The following is an 18,366-nucleotide window of genomic DNA, read 5'->3' as shown; positions in this document are numbered from 1 at the left end:
TGTTTATCCTAACCAACATTGTCCATTTTGCAGTGCATCACTCAGTGTATTGTATGCTTTATTTTCATGTTACTTAGAGGTTATAATAGATCATTGCATTATTATATTTTCATGTAAGGTTACTATCATTACATGATTTATCCAAGACAAGATTTTTGGTCACTAAAGAAATATAAATATGTGTATGTGTGTGTGTGTTATATAGTATTTTGTAAATGCATGTCATTATCTATTAGAAACTTTTGAAGAATTAATATTAAAAATTATAACTAACATATGTTATTAACAAAATTATAATAGTGAAACTTTAATATCTAGGGGAGAGGTTGGAGGCGATGAACGAGGTCTACAACTAGAGTTTCGTCGATGTGGACTGCCCTTCCAGGCTCAATGGCAGGGTTCCCTCCTGCAAGTGGAGGAGGTGGTAAGGATTCTTCCATAGTGGTAAGGCCCTTGGTTTTCCCTCCTTCCTGCATTCATTTCTCTTGCATTTATTAAGTGTGGTTTTACTTTGTTACTTTTTTTGTTGTACATGTTTCCCTATGGGCGAGCAATCAATAGGGTCGGGAATTAACTCAATCAAGCCGCTGGTTGCTACAGCTGAGGTAGATGGAATTAATGGAAAAACCTTTAGGGATGCCATTGTTGGCTCGACTTTGTAGATTCCAGATGAAGCCAAGTTTATACTAGCAAGTGATTCCAAACTAGAGAACAATGGCGATGGAGGAAATCTCGGTAAGGACCCTCCCTCTCCTTTGCCTACCTTTTCTATTTCACCTAATGAATCAGTGGCTAGGGCTATAGATTTGGAAAAGGATAGGCTGCAAGACATTGCTATTATTTTTGTTTCTACTGACATTGATAGATGCCCAACTAGGAAGTTTTTGGATGACTGGATGAGAAATATTTGGGTAAATAAATTAGGGTCTAAGTTTTCTTTTTGTAGAATGGTTTAGGAAGGTATGTTCGTTATTTTATTCAATGACAATAAATCTCAGGTGGAAATTCTTAAGAATCAATTTGGGAAATGGGGAAAACCACATTTAGGGCTCTTAAATGGTCATTTGATGCTAACAATGAGGAAATCTTGGCTCTATCATGCCCTCGTTGGGTACAAATTAAGAATCTTCCTCCCATTTTCTAGAATTTCATTCCTCAAATTGTGGTACCAATAGGTAGATGATAAGGGTAGATCACTCGTCGAACCTAGTTCCTCACCTCAATGCCCGCATTCTTGTTTCCGTTAACCTTGGTGTAGATATTCCTAGGTTTATTGTTATTAATCTTGGAGATGAATGATTTACTTGTCTTGTTGAAACCCTAGGTGGACTTAATTCTTATTTTTTGTGTAGGAAGGAAGGGCACATTAGAAGATCCTTCTCTATCATTGATTCCAAGAAGAGGGCCTCTAATAATCCTACCAATAAGGTTTCTAAAACTAATGGTTTTCCTTCATCTTGGCCCCCCAATCTGGGTGACGTCTCTCCCTTAATGGACAAGCTTGATTCTCTTAATGATGCCATTAATAAAGCCATTTTAGGCTTCCCAAGTGAGAAAGATATAGTTCTCCCTACTATTGAGGACTCTTTTATATTTGTGACCTTCAACACCTCCTCCACATTTTTCTATGTTAGAAGCCATCTCGCAGTTGGTGGAATCAAAAGATATGGGATTCTGGGTGGTAACTAGGAATGAAAAGCAGTCAAGGAGGAAGATTGCCCAACAACTCACACTGGAAAAAATTATGGTGTGTGGATGTGCAGAAATACTCCTATGTGTCACGCATGGAAGAATATGTTCCTGGAGTTCCTCCTAAGAGTAACTTGTATGACAATAATGATAGGCAATCTTTAGTCAAGACTATAATTAGGAATTTTGAGGGGGTAGATCAAGGTATCTCTGGCTTGCGGAAGATGGAGACAATTGGCCCTCCTCCTGAAAATAACCTCATTCTACCATAATCAAATTAATTTTAAATTCATGATTCTTAGTCTGGGCCAATTAAGGATTTGATTGATCATGTGGATTCCCGAGAGGAGGGAGATTGCCCTCGCCATTGTCAAGACATTGATACTATGATATCTACCCCCCTGTGTCTAAAAAGTTGATCGATCCTTATAATATGGGCTATGGGATCACCCATGTTGACCCTCTGGTTCACATGTCAAAGCCTAATTACTCCCCCACTCTTGCCAAAGTTGGCATAATTGAGAGTGATAACCCACAAGATGGTTCCTCGTTGGGAAATCATGAGTCCGAAGTTGAGATAGACCTTTTTTCCAACTGCTCGATCACAAGTGGTGAGGGAGTCTATGAGAGAGTTTTGTTATATGAGGATATTTCTGAAACAAAGGCTAGTGTGAGGAGAAAAAGAGGTATACCTCCAAGATCCAAAAATAAAAACTCTTTGTTGCATAAGAAATCTAATCATAAATCTAGCATGCCCAAGTGTTTTAGCAGCTTCTAAGTTGCTAAGGAAGACAATTAAGAAGTTGTTGATTATGAAGTGCATGTCATAGGATGTTTTGGGGTTGGAGTCTCCTGACAGGAAATATATTATCAGAAGAATGCTTAAACAACATAGAGAACTGGACATTGTTATGCTTCAAGAAGTCAAGGAAATCAGTTTTTCATTGGATGTTAGTCTAAATTTTGTCTGGAAAGATGCACTTAAGTTTTGTACCAAATATGAAAAGGGGAAAGAGGGAGCTGTGATCCTAGTCAATTCAAAATGGAGAGACTCAATTGTGTGCTCTGATGTATCCCCATGTAACAGGGAATCTGGGTCTCCATTAAAACAAGTGATAACACATTTGGTATTTGTATAGTCTACACCCCTAATGATTATAGGGAGAGATTTAATCTATGGAAATGTCTTGCTTCCTTATCTGACATCCCATGGATCATAGGGGAAGACTTTAACATGATTGAACAGTGGGAGGATAAGAGGGCAGGTTACAAAGTGGACTAGAAAGGAGGAGAGAAAATGATTTGGGACAAAATGAAAGGAATGAAGAGATTGTATGACCCATTAGAAGGTATGAGATCCTCCTATATAGGTATTTGGTTTACCTGGTGCAACTACCAATAAGGGAAAAGTAGGATTTATTCTAGGCTTGATAGATTTTGTGCCAATAAAGTTTTTTTTTTCCTTTGCTCATGATCTTAATGGTTTTTTAGTGAGAGTTTGGCCTTCCTCTTTCTCTGACCATCACCCCATTATTTCCCAATTCTCAAGTAGGGATGATATCATAGGACAAATAGAGGGAAATAACAAATTTATTCTCAATACAAAGTTATTAGATGATCAAAATGTCCTTGTTGCCCTCCACATTTTTAGGATTTTTAACACATGGAACTCTCACTCTAACTCCCATATTGCTAGATGGAATACCTCTGTGATTGGTTGGCAAAACGTTCTTAAGACTGTGGGAAAAAAGAAAGCCAAGGATGTGAGACATGTTGAACTTATCCTCACATCTAACCAACAAAAGGCAGAAGAACATATCCAATCCGACTGAAGTAATGTGGTTCTTTCCTAGTCGGTGGCTTTGGCTAGAGATAAACTTAGAAAGTTCCAACATGATAGATCTTTAGGAGCAAGGGCTAGAGCCATAATTCACTAGCTACAACAAGGAGATTCAAGTTCTAAATTTTTATTTAATTACTTTAAGAAGAAGAAAACAAGATACATAATTTATAAGTTGTGGGTTGAAGATATAGAGGTTTCTACTGAGGATGACATCATGGAAAAATTCCTTTCCTTTTACAAGAATCTCTGTACAACCAAGGACTCAACCATCTCCATCTTTTCCAAGGAGAGATTCTTCTCTCTCATCCCTAAGCTCCTTTCACCCAAAGATAACCAGAGGCTAATCCAAACTTTTTCTATGGAGGAAATCAAAAGTGCCATTCACTCACTTAACAATGATAAGGCCCTAGGCTCAGATAGGTTATGCATTGAATTCTACAAAACCAATATTAATTGGACTGCTGGTGACTTGTTGGAAGTGTACAAGGAAGCCACTGGGAAAGGTTCCCTTGGGGTTGAGATTAATAGAGGACTTATTAAATTAATTCCTAAAGAATGGGATAAGGCCCTCATAAAAAACTAGAGACCTATCACTCTACTCAACATCTGCTATAAAATTCTTGCCCAAATGCTAGCCATCGGATTGGAAAATATTCTTCGTAGACTTATTTGTAGCACTCAAACAAGTTTCCTTAAAGGAAGATACATACTTGAAAATATGATCACTAGTTGGGAGGCAATGGAGTGGGCTAATAGTTCGGGTCAAGAGGTAGCTATGTTTGTTATTGACTTTGAAAAGGCCTATGATAGGGTTGAATGGAAGTTCATTATCATGATACTTGAAGCATTTGGTATTCCCGAGGTATTTTGTCACCTTGTCCAGGTCCTACTCACGAATGCCCATGCACAAATTGAAGTTAATGGCTCTATTTTATAGGCTTTTCAACTTAGTAGATCCATTAGGCAAGGCTATCCTCTTTCCCTTTCCCTTTCTCTAATTGCATCAGAAGCATTATACTACCTTTTAAGAGATGACACCTTATCTCCTAGAGTAAAAGGAATTACTCTACCATATAAATCTGACTTGCTTAATATTCAATTTGTAGATGATACTACACTATTTCTAGAACTAGCTAAATGAAACATGGACTCCTTATCCATTAAACTTAAGATGTTTTGTGAAGCATTTGGTGCAAAAATCTCTCAGGCCAAATCTACCTTGCTCATTTGGATCACCCTCTTGATTGGTTTGCTCCATATGGGTTTCAATGGGGGGTCCTAACAAGATTGTTAGATACCTCAGGATTCTATTCTCTATATCCATGTGTCTCAAGGATGTGGAATTGGATCAAAAGAAAGATTGAAAGTAAGCTTACCAAATGAAATATCCAATACCTATCACTTGTTGGGAGAGTACAAGTTTGTCAAAAAATTGTCTCCTCATATAGCATTACTATGCATCAGTGTGGATGTTTAGTAATTACCAAATTAATGAGGCTCAAAAAATCATTAGGAATTTCCTATGATCTGAAGAAAAAGGGAATAGAAAATCTCACTTAGTCAAGTGGCAGTGGTGTTGTATGGATAAGGTTATCAAGGGTTTGAGGCTGAAGGATCTTAAAGTTCAAGGGATTTCTATAGCACTAAATGGATATTTCATGCATTGGAAGGAAATAAACCATGGAAGGTGCTTATTAGGAATAATATTAAGATGGGTGTTCCCAAGACTGCTAAATACTAGAAATCCCATCCTCTTAGTGATCTCTTAGCTAGAAAAATCTATGTCTCTACTGTTGGCTCATTGGTATTCAAGTCAATCTGGAAGGCATGGGAGAGTGTTAGGCACAACATATCTAACAATTGTGTTTGTAGGGATGATCTAATTTGTGGGGAAAGGTCTATATGGTGGAGTCTTTTCCACAATGGTAAACCCCTTGCCCTCACTCAAGGCTGCTCAGCTAGAAGTTCGGCTAACAAAGGTATTTGTTGTTTTAAAGATATTTGTTAATGATGATTTCATCTCTTGAGATGATCTCTCTGGTAAGTATCAGCTTCTTGCTTCTAGTAGGAGAACTTATAATATGATATTTAATGCTTGTGTTGCCTTGCAGCTCCCCAAAAATGTGTAACTATTGAAAATAGGTTTGTTGACCTCTCTTGGTGTGATGGCACTAAGTTATGTAAGTTGAAATTCATCTCGGTTTATAATTATCTTATGTACAATGATTGTATTCTCAATCACATTAACTCTCTTTGGTATACTGACTTGACGCCCATGCAATGGGGTAAGCTGTTTAAATCAATATGGAACAGGCCGATAGCTCCCCAAAAAAAAGATTTTTAGATGGCTACTAATTACTGATAAGATTCCTATCAGATTTGACCATAATAGAGATGTGTTTTGTACCATTTGTAAATTTTGTGAAACTACTAGGCATAATTTTTTGACTGTATTATTTCTAAGGAAATCTGGTTAATGTTTGGTTTTTCATTCCCACTGCATGTTAATCTAATTGATATTTTTACCAGTTATATCAAAGGCCTTCAAAAAGACAATAATTTATTTTGGAATCTATTATCATGTGAAATTGTTTGATATATATGGAAGATAAGAAATGAAGATAGGTTTCAAGGAAAAGTGAGGGTCCCTACTGATTCTTTTCCTAGACACGGATTATTTTGTCTCTTCTTAGGTGGACTTAGTAATCACGTTGAACAAGGATAAGCTCCATATATTTTTGAGTGATGGCCATGCTAGGATCTTTGTACATGAGCTCTCTCACAGCTACACATGGCATAGGCTCAATGTTGAAGGTACACCCTTTGCCAGTGCCATGGACGCCCTTTTGGAGGAAATCAGAGGCAATAGAGTCTAGATTCACTAGCAGATGATATACTCAGTCATGATGAGAGATTATTAGAGGTTGGTCTGGATGGAAGGCCCCATGGGTTGGGTTGCATGGATGTGAACTATCAGTCATTGTGCATATTATCATAATTTTGTATCTAATGAGATGTATAACACTTGTCAGTTCTTCGTAGTTAGGGATTTAGGAGGGTCAAATATTAACAGTCTATTCTCATAGCATGAGTTTTTTAGGGCGCTAAGGGTATGAAACTTTTAGTTTTTTACCTGTATTTTGTTACTCTATAATCAATATTAAATAAAAAACTTTTATATCCATGTCAACTTTTTTAATATTTAGTTTTCTTAAAGAAATGAATTAGTACAAATATATATTGACAAGTACATTCTTGTGCAAATTTTCGTTCACTCAATATTTATTCATTCCTCATTTAATATCTTTCACGTATAATCATGGCAATACTTTTATTCTTATCCTAGACTCATTTAAACTCATTTAAAAATATTCACCCTATTAAGAACAAAAACTTCTATGCACCTATTTTTTGTGTCATGATATACTCCAATCCTTAGTCAATCGAACAATGTTTACAACATTCCAATTGGCTTTGGATTGAGATTAAATTAAAAATTTCCAGCTCCTACCATTTTGTACCAGCCATTTGGAACCAAATTTATACATGTTTTATCAAAAGAAAATTATGTAGTAGTTTTTAAGGACATTCAATTGTATAATGAATACATGGAGAATCACATAAAAAAAAATTAACTATAAAGAGGAAATTATTTTGAGAATAATTATATTTGGCACGCAAAAGAACTCATTGCATTATCTAATCTATATAGTCTATCTATACACGTATATGTTGTCCTCAAACATTCACCTATAGATATAAAGTTAATCCAATAAGGTTGTTGACCTAAAAAAGCTTTACCTTAATGAGCTAAAAAACTTCCCTAAAGATATTTTAAAAATTTATCATATTTACACACATGTTAATATTAGAGATCATCATATTAACTGTCACTACTTTCTACCAATGTTTATTTGTAAATTTTGTTACACCTTCCAAATCCTCTTGATTTATCAAGAAACTTTCTTCCAATTAGAAGTGCTTCTTTCATAACCCTAATCAACTATAGAAAGGGTAGTAGCTCTACACCATAAATGAATAATTTACACTCAATGAAATTAGCTCACCTAATAAGCCAAAACACTAAACCTAAAACTAATATTGAAGGGTTCATTCAAGATAGAGCTACCTATGTTTTCCTTATAAGATTAGGATATAACAATATATCACAACTTAATAGTTTTTCTGCTCTACAAGTTTTTCAAACTTTTGCATTCTAGGTAGGATTGGTGGCATGGAAATTATGGTGAGCGATTCATAGCAAAACTATGAGCATAGGATATACTTCATAAAGGATTTCTAAGGTGTAGCCAAATTTCCCATACAAAACAACTTTTGTCTGATAAAATATAGATTTATTCCTCTTTGTTGTATGTTGAGGAAAAGTATGGAGTCAAATTGCCCATACAAACAAAAAATTCAATAACATAGCGATTGTATAAGCTCTTCCTTAATTTCTCATTTACAGAATGATCTTACTCTTTCTCAACCTATCAATCTAGAAGGAAAGAGATGTAGTAGTATCAAATCTATAAAAATTCGCTCTCTCTGCAATTATTACCGCTTGCCAATGCCAACTTGAATGGAACCTTGAACAAGATATCCAAAAGCCATCAATCTGCCAAGCCATGAATTTTAGTGCAATATAGAGAATTGCTCTTTACTATGTGATTCCAAATAGGCCTTTTGTCAGACATGTTGTCTGTAGGCATTTAAAAATGGTCAATGCTTGTGGCACCATACTCTAACATGTCTGTGTGACCTTACTTTAGGGTTTTTACATCTTATTGACATTTCTTCTATGTCGCACACTTGATCTTCATCATTTGTCGGCATCTTGTTATTCATCTTCCTTTTTTCCTCTTTCAATTGTGTTTCTTGCATTTTTAATTAGGTCTTGTCGACATCATCATGACTTTCAATCTTTGGTCGTTTTCAATCCTTATCATATAAGTTGGACATTGTTATCCCTTTTCCATGTTGAATTAGGATTTTTGTCCTGAATCTTTATCATTGTCAATCATTTTATCATGTCAATTTGGACATCATCTACCCTTCTTGATGTCAAATTAGGTTTTTTCCTTGATCTTTTTCATCTTCAACCAATCTTTGATCTATTATCGGTCATTTTGTATCATTTTGCATCCTTGTCAATCATCAATTTGTCAATTCCTTATCAATTTGCAACCTATTCGTCATTGGTCTTTTGTCATTCGACCTATATCAAGTCGACCATTTTATCAATCTTTGATCGATTTGTCACTGATCTGAATCAATCATCATTTCTCATTAATTTGGACCGATCAGTCATTGGTCCTCATCAATTGGTGCCTATCAATTTTATCCTTGGTCAATTATTGATCAATTTGGCATTGATCCTTGTCAACCAATGTCGACACTTCATCAATTATGAGTTCTCATCATTTAACCATGATCGAATCGACCTTATATCAATTGCATCAATCATTCCAATCATGTCATGACCTAATCAAGATCCCTTCATCTCTAATTTTCTCCTAGGGTTTTATGATTTATTCATCTAATCCTATTCATCATTTCCCTTTTAGGTTAAATAAAGCTATTTATTTAATCCTAAGTCTCCTCTTGTCACAATCAAATATTTGATTTTATTGGCTAATTATTCCCCCCTTTGTGAATTAATTAGTGAATGACAATTTATTAATTGATTTCGCCTTTTTTTCGTAATTTCCTAATTTTCCCTCATTTAATAATTTCCCAATTTCTAATTCCTTTTTTTCCCACCTACTTTCCTAATTTTCCAATTCTAATTTCCAACTAATTTGTCCCCCTCTAGTTGTCCCTATTTTCATGCTTCACTTGTCATAGAGTGGAGGCATGAATTTCTCATGCGTCATATTGCTTGACATAGCAGCATGTCATAGCACTTAATTTGGCATTTAGTCCTTGCACTTTGCATTGGAAATGTGTCATGATTTATGACATAGAAGGTGTTATAACCTTCTTCTTTCAATCCTTTTTCCCAATTTTCGAATCAATTGTCTCTTTAACTCTTTTCATGCTAATTTTCTCATCTCTCAAAATTGCCTATAAATTGGATGCATTTCTTCCATCTTTGGAATCAACCACTTCTCAAATATACTCATGCTGTTGAATTCATTTGCAATCTTGTTTTCTTGCTCACACTTGCATGTTGTAGCTGAAGCTCACATATTTGGAGGAAAAAGAGAAACAATGGAAGTCAATGGAGCCAACATCCGCATTTCAGTTTGCAATTTCTTTTGATGTTTGATTTCCATTCCTTTATTGAATGTGATAGGATCTATTTTCATTCCAATTTAAGTTTATAGTTGCCTAATTTCTTATTTCTTTGATGTTTTCCGATTTCCTACCTCACGGCATCCACCAAGCTGATGGACACATCCACAAAATCCCCATCTTTCTTCAGCAGTTGGAGCTCAAACTTGTGGGCCAAAACGGGCCAGAGATGTTTCCACGTGGCGGATTGTGCATCTCCATTAAAGACATTGTTATGAGCAGAAGCCTTATTAGCTACCCACAAGTGCTGCTCTGCAATAAGCGTGACGTATCAAAGCCTCCAGTGCATTTAAAAACATGTCTCGATTCATTGTATAGCTCTTCAAGGAGTTGTATGTCATGTGGGCAGCCCAGGTTAGCCAAAAAACATGGGTAACGTCCGTGAGAGGAGCCAGCTTCAGGAGGATCTGCTCTGTGTCTGTCAAATCGTGGGCTATTAACTCCATCTTCTCAGTTTGTATTTGTCGGTGTGCGAAGATGAAAAGGTCGTCTTCTTCTGGAGAACGAGCAACGCCATAGACTTTTCAACTGGCTTTGAGGAGGACCTGTGCAGGATGACTTCCCACAAGTCCTGTTATACGGCAATCAGAACCACAGGCTTCTCCTCTACTCTCATTTTCTGGTATAAGTGGGTGCCTTGCAATAATTTGTTTCCAGCTGGCCGTTAGTCAATCCCTGAGTAATGCCAACCAATAATTTGTTTCAGATGTTGTGTTGTTCTACGAAATCTGCGATCCACGTGATTGTAGGTTGGTATGGACTGGAAGCATTGATGAGAATTGTTTATTCAAATTCCCCTACTTTCCAGTAGCTGACTTTTCTTAGTCGTCAAGAAACAACCAAGAATTTTGCAAACTACTTGCCGAGAAATCTGGAAGGATATTTTTCTTAGTCTTGCACATCATAAGATAAACAGAAAGGAATGGCATCACTTTTCAGATCTTAGATAAGGGGAAATTTTAAATCAAAGCATTAAAATATGGAAGGATAATTTTAATTTTATTATTAATAAATGCAGACAAGGAATGGTGTCACATTTTTAAATAAAAATAAGCGGTAAAATTTTTAGATAATAAGATTTATAAAATCAGTAGCAAGTGAAGATAGCTTATTAAATTGTCCTAGTCATTAGGAAGGTTCTAGTTATTATAAATTAATTCGCAATCTATAATCATATATGTATGGTTATCTTACTTTTATTTTATCATTGAGTTCCATTCTTGATGGAATAATTGGTATGATCTAAAGAAATTTTGTTATTTTTTGACTAACTAGAAACACCCTTATTATATGGTTCTCAGGTATACAAATTCAAGTGAATTTGGAAAAATCAACCATGACTATTATGGTCCCTAGCTCTACATTGAAGTGGTAAAGAACTATGTAAACCGTAGGGAATATGTCTCTGAGCAATGCAAGTATGTCCACATCGACACACTCAAGAGGATACTAACTCTTGCAAGAGGGGGAGATTGATGGAACTATAGCAAGTAGACAACATACATCATTGTAATGGTCAAGAAATGCCTAAAAATGAGAGTTTTTTAGCTCGTACTTGTATATACATAAAAATACTAAAGAAAATAAAAGGTTTAATATACATATAGAACTGAATATAATCTTTAATATTCATATAAATTCAAGAAAACAATGTTCAAGGTTTTCAAGACAAAACTCAACATCAAAAATTTAAAGAAAAGATTTATACAAATATAAAGAATGGTCAAAGAAAATATTCATATAAATATTTCAACCTTTTTATGTTACCTAGCCCAATGTTTATACACTCCATGCTTTCAATCAAAAGAAAATTTTATTTAAAACAATAATAAAAATTTAAAAGAAAATTTACTTACAAAAGATGAAATAAAGATTTGGGAAATATCAATTTTATCAAATTAAATATAAATTTCAAACAATTAAACTTTTATCAGAAAGAAATGAAAGGAAGTTTGATTTTGAGTCCTTAAATGGAAGAAAAAATTAAAACTATAACATATACTAAGTCAATCTAATTTTTTAATCAAAAATTATATTTTTGAAATTAATTGGATTGTAAGGTGGAATGCTATTGCATAACTAATCTGTAATTAAGGCTAAATAAAATTGTGCTTAATTTAAATTACAAATTTATCCCAATCGCAAATAGAATTGTGTGGTTATATTTTTTAACCATTGAAATTACAAAAGATAAGTTCACTTTAATCCTTTGCAAAACTTAATAATGATAATTAATAACTTAAAGAAGAAATCAAAATTGAAACAAATAAAAGAGAATTAGAAGACAAAAGAGAAGAAGGATCAAATGCAGATTGATAACAGAGTTCGTCCAATTAGGACTACGTCTCTGGGTCGGCTTCTTAATGTTGGACTGCTTTATTAAGATTGCCAAGCACTTGAAAATGCCCTCTTACAATTCTCAAGCTTCAAACCCTGCATAAGAATTTCTCACAATCTCTCTCCTTTACAATTTTTGGTGTAATAATCAACACCTTGTATTTCTTCTCCAAGAATTCTCCACTTCCAAACAACATGAAAATTCTTCCAAGTTATCACCACTTCAATGAATTTTCCATCCTACACTACCCCCTTTAATACAAGAAAATTGCCCAAATTGGTATAAAACCAATTGATTTTGCAAAATCACCTTATCTTTCCATTTTTACATATAAAATCTTGAAAAATCTCCTCTTAACAAATACAATAAATCTCATTTAACATTAACCTCCCAATTTGTTTTAAAACAATATGCTATTTAGCCTTTATGAAGGTTATCTGTGCTTTTACATTTGAGAATTTATTTTTGTACTAAATAAGTTTTTATAATCCCCTTATTAATAGGGGAAGGACATTTTTAAATCTTTTGAAATCTTTGGAAAGCCATTTAAATAGCCTCTAATATTCTCCTAATAAAATGGGCTTGTAAAAATTTATGTTTTGGATAATTAAATCTTATTTAAATATTTATGTAAACGGAGGGATTTTCCTTTTATCATAAAGAGTAGTAAGGCAAGAGGATTTTAAGGCATGGGTAAGGGATTAAATCCCACCAAATCCTCCTTAATTTATTTATTTTAAACCATTTTTTTTTTCTTTTAATAATTATGGTTTAATCCATATTTTTGCCAACTCACTACTCTTGCCATGTCATATGCCACGTGTCATGCCAAGTGTCACATTTTGGTGATGCCATGTCATCATTTTGACCAAAACTTTGACTGGTAATAACTTCTACATATGAACTCCTCTTGAGCCCGTTCAAGTTGTGTTAGAACCGTGTCGATGAGCCCTACACAATGATGGTATTTTTGTGAGATTTTGAGACTGTGAATTTTTTAGGTTTTTCTAGATCCACCTAGATCATTCCTCCCCAATGAGAAGCTTTTGGACCTCCAAAAGCTCTATTTTATGTACAATTTGAGCTAGGGAAATTTTCTCACTAAATCTCCAATCTTCAACTCTCTCCCAATTTCCTCACAATTCACTACTACCTCTAGCTCACAACTTACCCCCATTTTATACAATTTTACATGCTAAAATTGGGTTAACAAACATATTCCCCATATCTCCCATTTACAACAATAAATATCCTTATCTCCAATATCTCCCAAATTTAAAAGTATATCTTTAAAAATACCTTATAAAATGGGGCTTATTAAGTTTAATTGGCTTACATAATTTTAGCCTCCATTCCTTATTATCGGGTCCATTTATCTTGTTTGGTTTATGGTGAATAATAGGGGGAATCACATGGTGTAGTGGTTGAGAGGAAAAGTCGGAGGTGAGAAATTGGGGGGTTTGAATCTCTCAACCCCAATTTTGGTAAACTTAACTGAATAATCACTTCTGTATCTACTGAAACATTAACCATTTTTGGTGGAAAACTTATCCACCAGATCAATCCTCCCCACTAGAAAACTTTTGGACCTCCAAAAGTTGCATTTATTTAGAAATTAAGTGAGGGCATGCCCTCCCCACTTGTCCTGTATCATCTATCCATCTGTACACTTGGCTCATCACTACAATCAAGACTACAACAGTATTGTTGAACATGCACATCACTGTATCACTTCCATAAGCATCTACATCAGTTGCTCCAACTACTAACCAATAACTATTGATTAATATCAAGATGAATAACAATGTAGATACAAAAGCGAATGAATCAACAACTTGTTTGCCTTTTATAATAGGAACATTTTTTACCAACGGAACCTCCAATCTCCCAACCATAAGCTAAGGACTTGGATCATCAATGCTTTCATTTTTTGTCTCCTCATGTTGTACCGTTGGCATATTTTGTGACATCTAAGCTTGATTAGCCTTGATTGCTTCAATTTCATGCCTAGGATCACCTAACCTGATAGACATAAGAGACAAATATTTACTTGCATTAATCACCCTCTTCAACTACCCTGTGTTTGTAAAAGACTAATTAGTCTTAACCTTGTGAGAGTGTACAATATACCTGATGCCATCTTTAAACAAATGGTACTGATTAAATTCCCTATAGAAGATAGCCTTCCAATCATACAAATAAGGGCTACCCAACACTATTCCACAAACATCTAGTGGAACCACATCAAACTATACCTTATCAACATACTTACTTGAGATTGCGAACCTTAAAGTACATTGCCTTGTTACTTGCAATTTACTGTTTTCACAAACCCAACCTAGTGGATAAGGTCTCTTATGTGGAGTAGTTTTCAATCCCAAATTTTTTACAACATCTTTTGAGATTAAGTTAGTTTGCGATCCACTATCTATGAGTGCATCAACTTTAGTGTGTTTAGCAACAACCCTTACATGAAAAATCTCATTTCTTTTCTTATCTTCAGGGACATTTTTAACTTGAGAAGTAGAAGCACAACTATTGAAGGAAACACTGGCAATAGGAGCTTTACCTTTCAAACCCATTGCTATTATCTTGGTTTCATCTTTAGATTCTGAACCAAGATCCATAACAACATTTGCAGCCTTCTCCTTACCTTTCTATTTCTGAGCCCACTTAGGTTTCAATTCTGGATGCAACCGCCAACAATGTTCTTCATCATGGGCTTTCTTGTCATAATGTGAACATGTGAACACTTTCTTAACAGTAGATGTCTTTTTTTCTCTTCTTGTTTCTACAACCTTAGATGACTTTTGTACAAAATTATCATTGTCAAAATTCTTACCCCTAGACTCTAGATGTGTGGCTTGAACACTGACTTCATCCAAATTACTAGGATTCAACATCAAAATAGAATGTCTAAGGTAAGAATGCAAACCACGTATGTACTTAAGCAGCGTATCCTAAGTATACAATGGCACATTCAAAGCAATAGCCCATTTTCTAAACTCATGGGTGTAATCTTGGATAGAATGACCCTTAGCTTGCCTAAAGGTTTGCCAGTTCATTGTCAATTGTTGCATATGTCCTAAAGGGTAGAACTAATTCTTGAGAGCAACAAAAAATTCCATCCAAGTCATACTGACATTAACATGGCGAGCACTTTCTGCCCTGACCTACTCTCCCACCAGGTGAGAGCTATTCCTCCCAACCGGAGAGTGGCTAACTGGATCCTAGAGGCATCTTCTACTAGGCCTTGTATCCTACAATACACCTCTACCTGTTGGACCCAATCATCTAACTTTTTAGCATCTAACTCTCCATAGTACTTAGGCAATTCAAATTTTACATCCAGTTTAATTATAGGCTTAGATGTGCTCTTGAAAGGAGGAGAAGGAGATGGAGGAGTTTTTGGTGGTGAATCACCACCTCTTGATTGCTTTCCTTTGTCCTCTCGATCTCCATGGTCCTTCGATGAATCTCCTTTTTCATGCTTCATCTGTTCTTGCCTCTCTTTGTAGAGCACTTCTACCATAGCCTTCATTTCAAAAAAAGCTTTCTAAAAGTCTCTTTCACTAAGCTCTAGGTATTCTAGTTCAGTTGCAATTTTGACATCGTTAGTGGAAATGTCCTTCATTTACCAATCTCAAGATTATACTCTGCAAGTGTGCCTTCACCTCACTGACTCTTAGATCATGTTAACATCCACCTCTGCAAACACTAGCCAAACAAGCTCGGATACCACTTGATCTGATGTTAGGATCTATGGCTATTGCACGTGAGATGTTAACTTTTGCAATGATTAAATGAATGTCTTAAAATTACAATCAAATTGTTTAAATAAACATAATAATCAAATAATGATAGATTCAACAGAAGAGGGAAAGAAGAGAGAAGACAAAACACAAGTTGATAATGGAGTTCGCCAATTGACTACGTCTCTGGGTCCCTCCAATGGAGTGGCCGATCCTTGATTTAGCTCCATAAAATGGTTACAAAGCACCTCAATGGTTACAAAGACTCCTTATCTCTCCTTGGATAATAATGTATTACAAAGTCCTTCTCCCATGTACAACAAGCTTGAATTTAAGCTCCCAATGCACAAAGATGAACCATTCACTATCAAACACCCAAAAGAAATTTTCTCACCAAATCTCCAATCTTCAACTCTCTCCCAATTCCCTCACAATTCACTACTACCTCTAGGTCACAACTTACCCCCATTTTATACAATTTTACATGCTAAAATTGGGTTAACAAACATATTCCCCATATCTCCCATTTACAACAATAAATCTCCTTATCTCCAATATCTCCCAAATTTAAAAGTATATCTTTAAAAATACCTTATAAAATGGGGCTTATTAAGTTTAATTGGCTTACATAATTTTAGCCCCCATTCCTTCTTATTGGGTCCATTTATCTTGTTTGGTTTATGGTGAATAATCGGGGGAATCACATGATGTAGTGGTTGAGAGGAAAAGTCAGAGTTGAGAGATTGGGGGGTTTGAATCTCTAAACCCCAATTTTGGCAAACTTAATTGAATAATCACTTATGTATCTGTTGAAACATTAACCATTTTTGGTGGAAAACTTATCCACCGAATCAATAACATAGATGTATCAATATAATTTTTAGTCTCTAGAGTCTTTGTCCTAGAACTTCAATGTGACTACAATTAATATATCCAGACTTTTAGATTACACTAAAATCATCTTATAATTTGAAGATCACATTAATAATTTTTTTAGACTTTGACTATATAGAACATCCTATTCTTTAGATGTATATCATAATAGTGTCTTTAGATTTTGATTATATAGAATATCATATTCTTTAGATGGACATCATATTGATTTTATTTGTTCAATGAGTTACTTTCTAAATTTTTGATCATTCTTTCTAAATATTCAGAGTTTATAACAATTAAAAATATTCCATCCTTCTATAACTAGACTTTACTTTAGCAATGATACTCATAAGATTCCTTTCGACTTGTCGACTACTAGTTGGGTGATGTGCCACTAGCTGCCCACATGACATTCTCTTCCCTACTTTATAGGTTTGACTTTTGGAGTTTAATTTCATTTTATTTTAAGGTGAGCATAGTCTATTAATTTTTTTAATTTATTTAAAGGTGTGCGGAGGGTTCTCAACTTCAAAGAAAGGAAGATCAGCACTTAATTTCTCACCGTTTGTGCTCCCCACTACATTGCTCTTTAATCTTCTAAACAAATTCAGTAGAATTTATCACCACAAATTGAATAAAAACATAGTTAACAAACACCCCCAATTACACTAAATGGAAATACCCCTTCACATTGTTACTATTAACATGCCACCATTCAAATAAATCTGCAATTGGTTTGTGATTTCAATCTTTTTAAAAGATTTTACTACATATATTGAAAATAATGTAATTTAATTGTAGTGTGGAAGAAATGAATTGTTCCATGCAAAATAATTTGTAAGTGATGTATTTCAATTATTCACAAATTACCCACTCAGATCTTACAAGTCAAGAAAGTATTTGTATGACAAAACTAAACACATTGTAAATATCCCATAGAAACTTTCAAATAATATGTTATTGCCAATGTGCTAATCTAATTTATTCCTTTTTGTGGTGAAGGGAATATGTGAAATTGTTCATACATAAAACTTATGTCTTCTAAAATTTAGATTTATTCCTTTTTGCTAGATGATGGATGGGAATATGGAGTGAAATTGCCCATATAGACAACTTCTTCAATAGCACACCGACTGTATGAAATCTCCCTTGATTTACCATGTAGGGAATTATCTTCTCTCAACCTATTGATCCATTAAGCAAGAGATGTGGCAGTATCAAATGTATTCAATAACCCATGCTCTCTACATTGATTACCCCTTTCCACCAACTTGAATGGAACCTTGAACAAGATATCAACAATCCACCAATCTAAGTCAAGAATTCTAGTGCAATATAGATAACCAATCTTTACTATGTGATCCCAAATAGGCCCCTTGTTAGATATAGTGTCCACCAAGCTCATGGATTCATCAACCAAATCTCCATCATATTCTAGTAATAGAGCTCACACTTGTGGGCCAAAATAGGCTAGAGATGTTTCCAGATGGCAAACTATGCATCTCAATTAATGGCATTAAATGCATTGTTTTGATCATTAGCTGCCCACAAGTGCTGATCTAGAATGATGA

Source organism: Cryptomeria japonica, chromosome 1 (assembly GCF_030272615.1).
Source record: "Cryptomeria japonica chromosome 1, Sugi_1.0, whole genome shotgun sequence".
Taxonomy (NCBI): domain Eukaryota; kingdom Viridiplantae; phylum Streptophyta; class Pinopsida; order Cupressales; family Cupressaceae; genus Cryptomeria; species Cryptomeria japonica.
Note: the sequence above shows the minus strand (reverse complement) of the source record.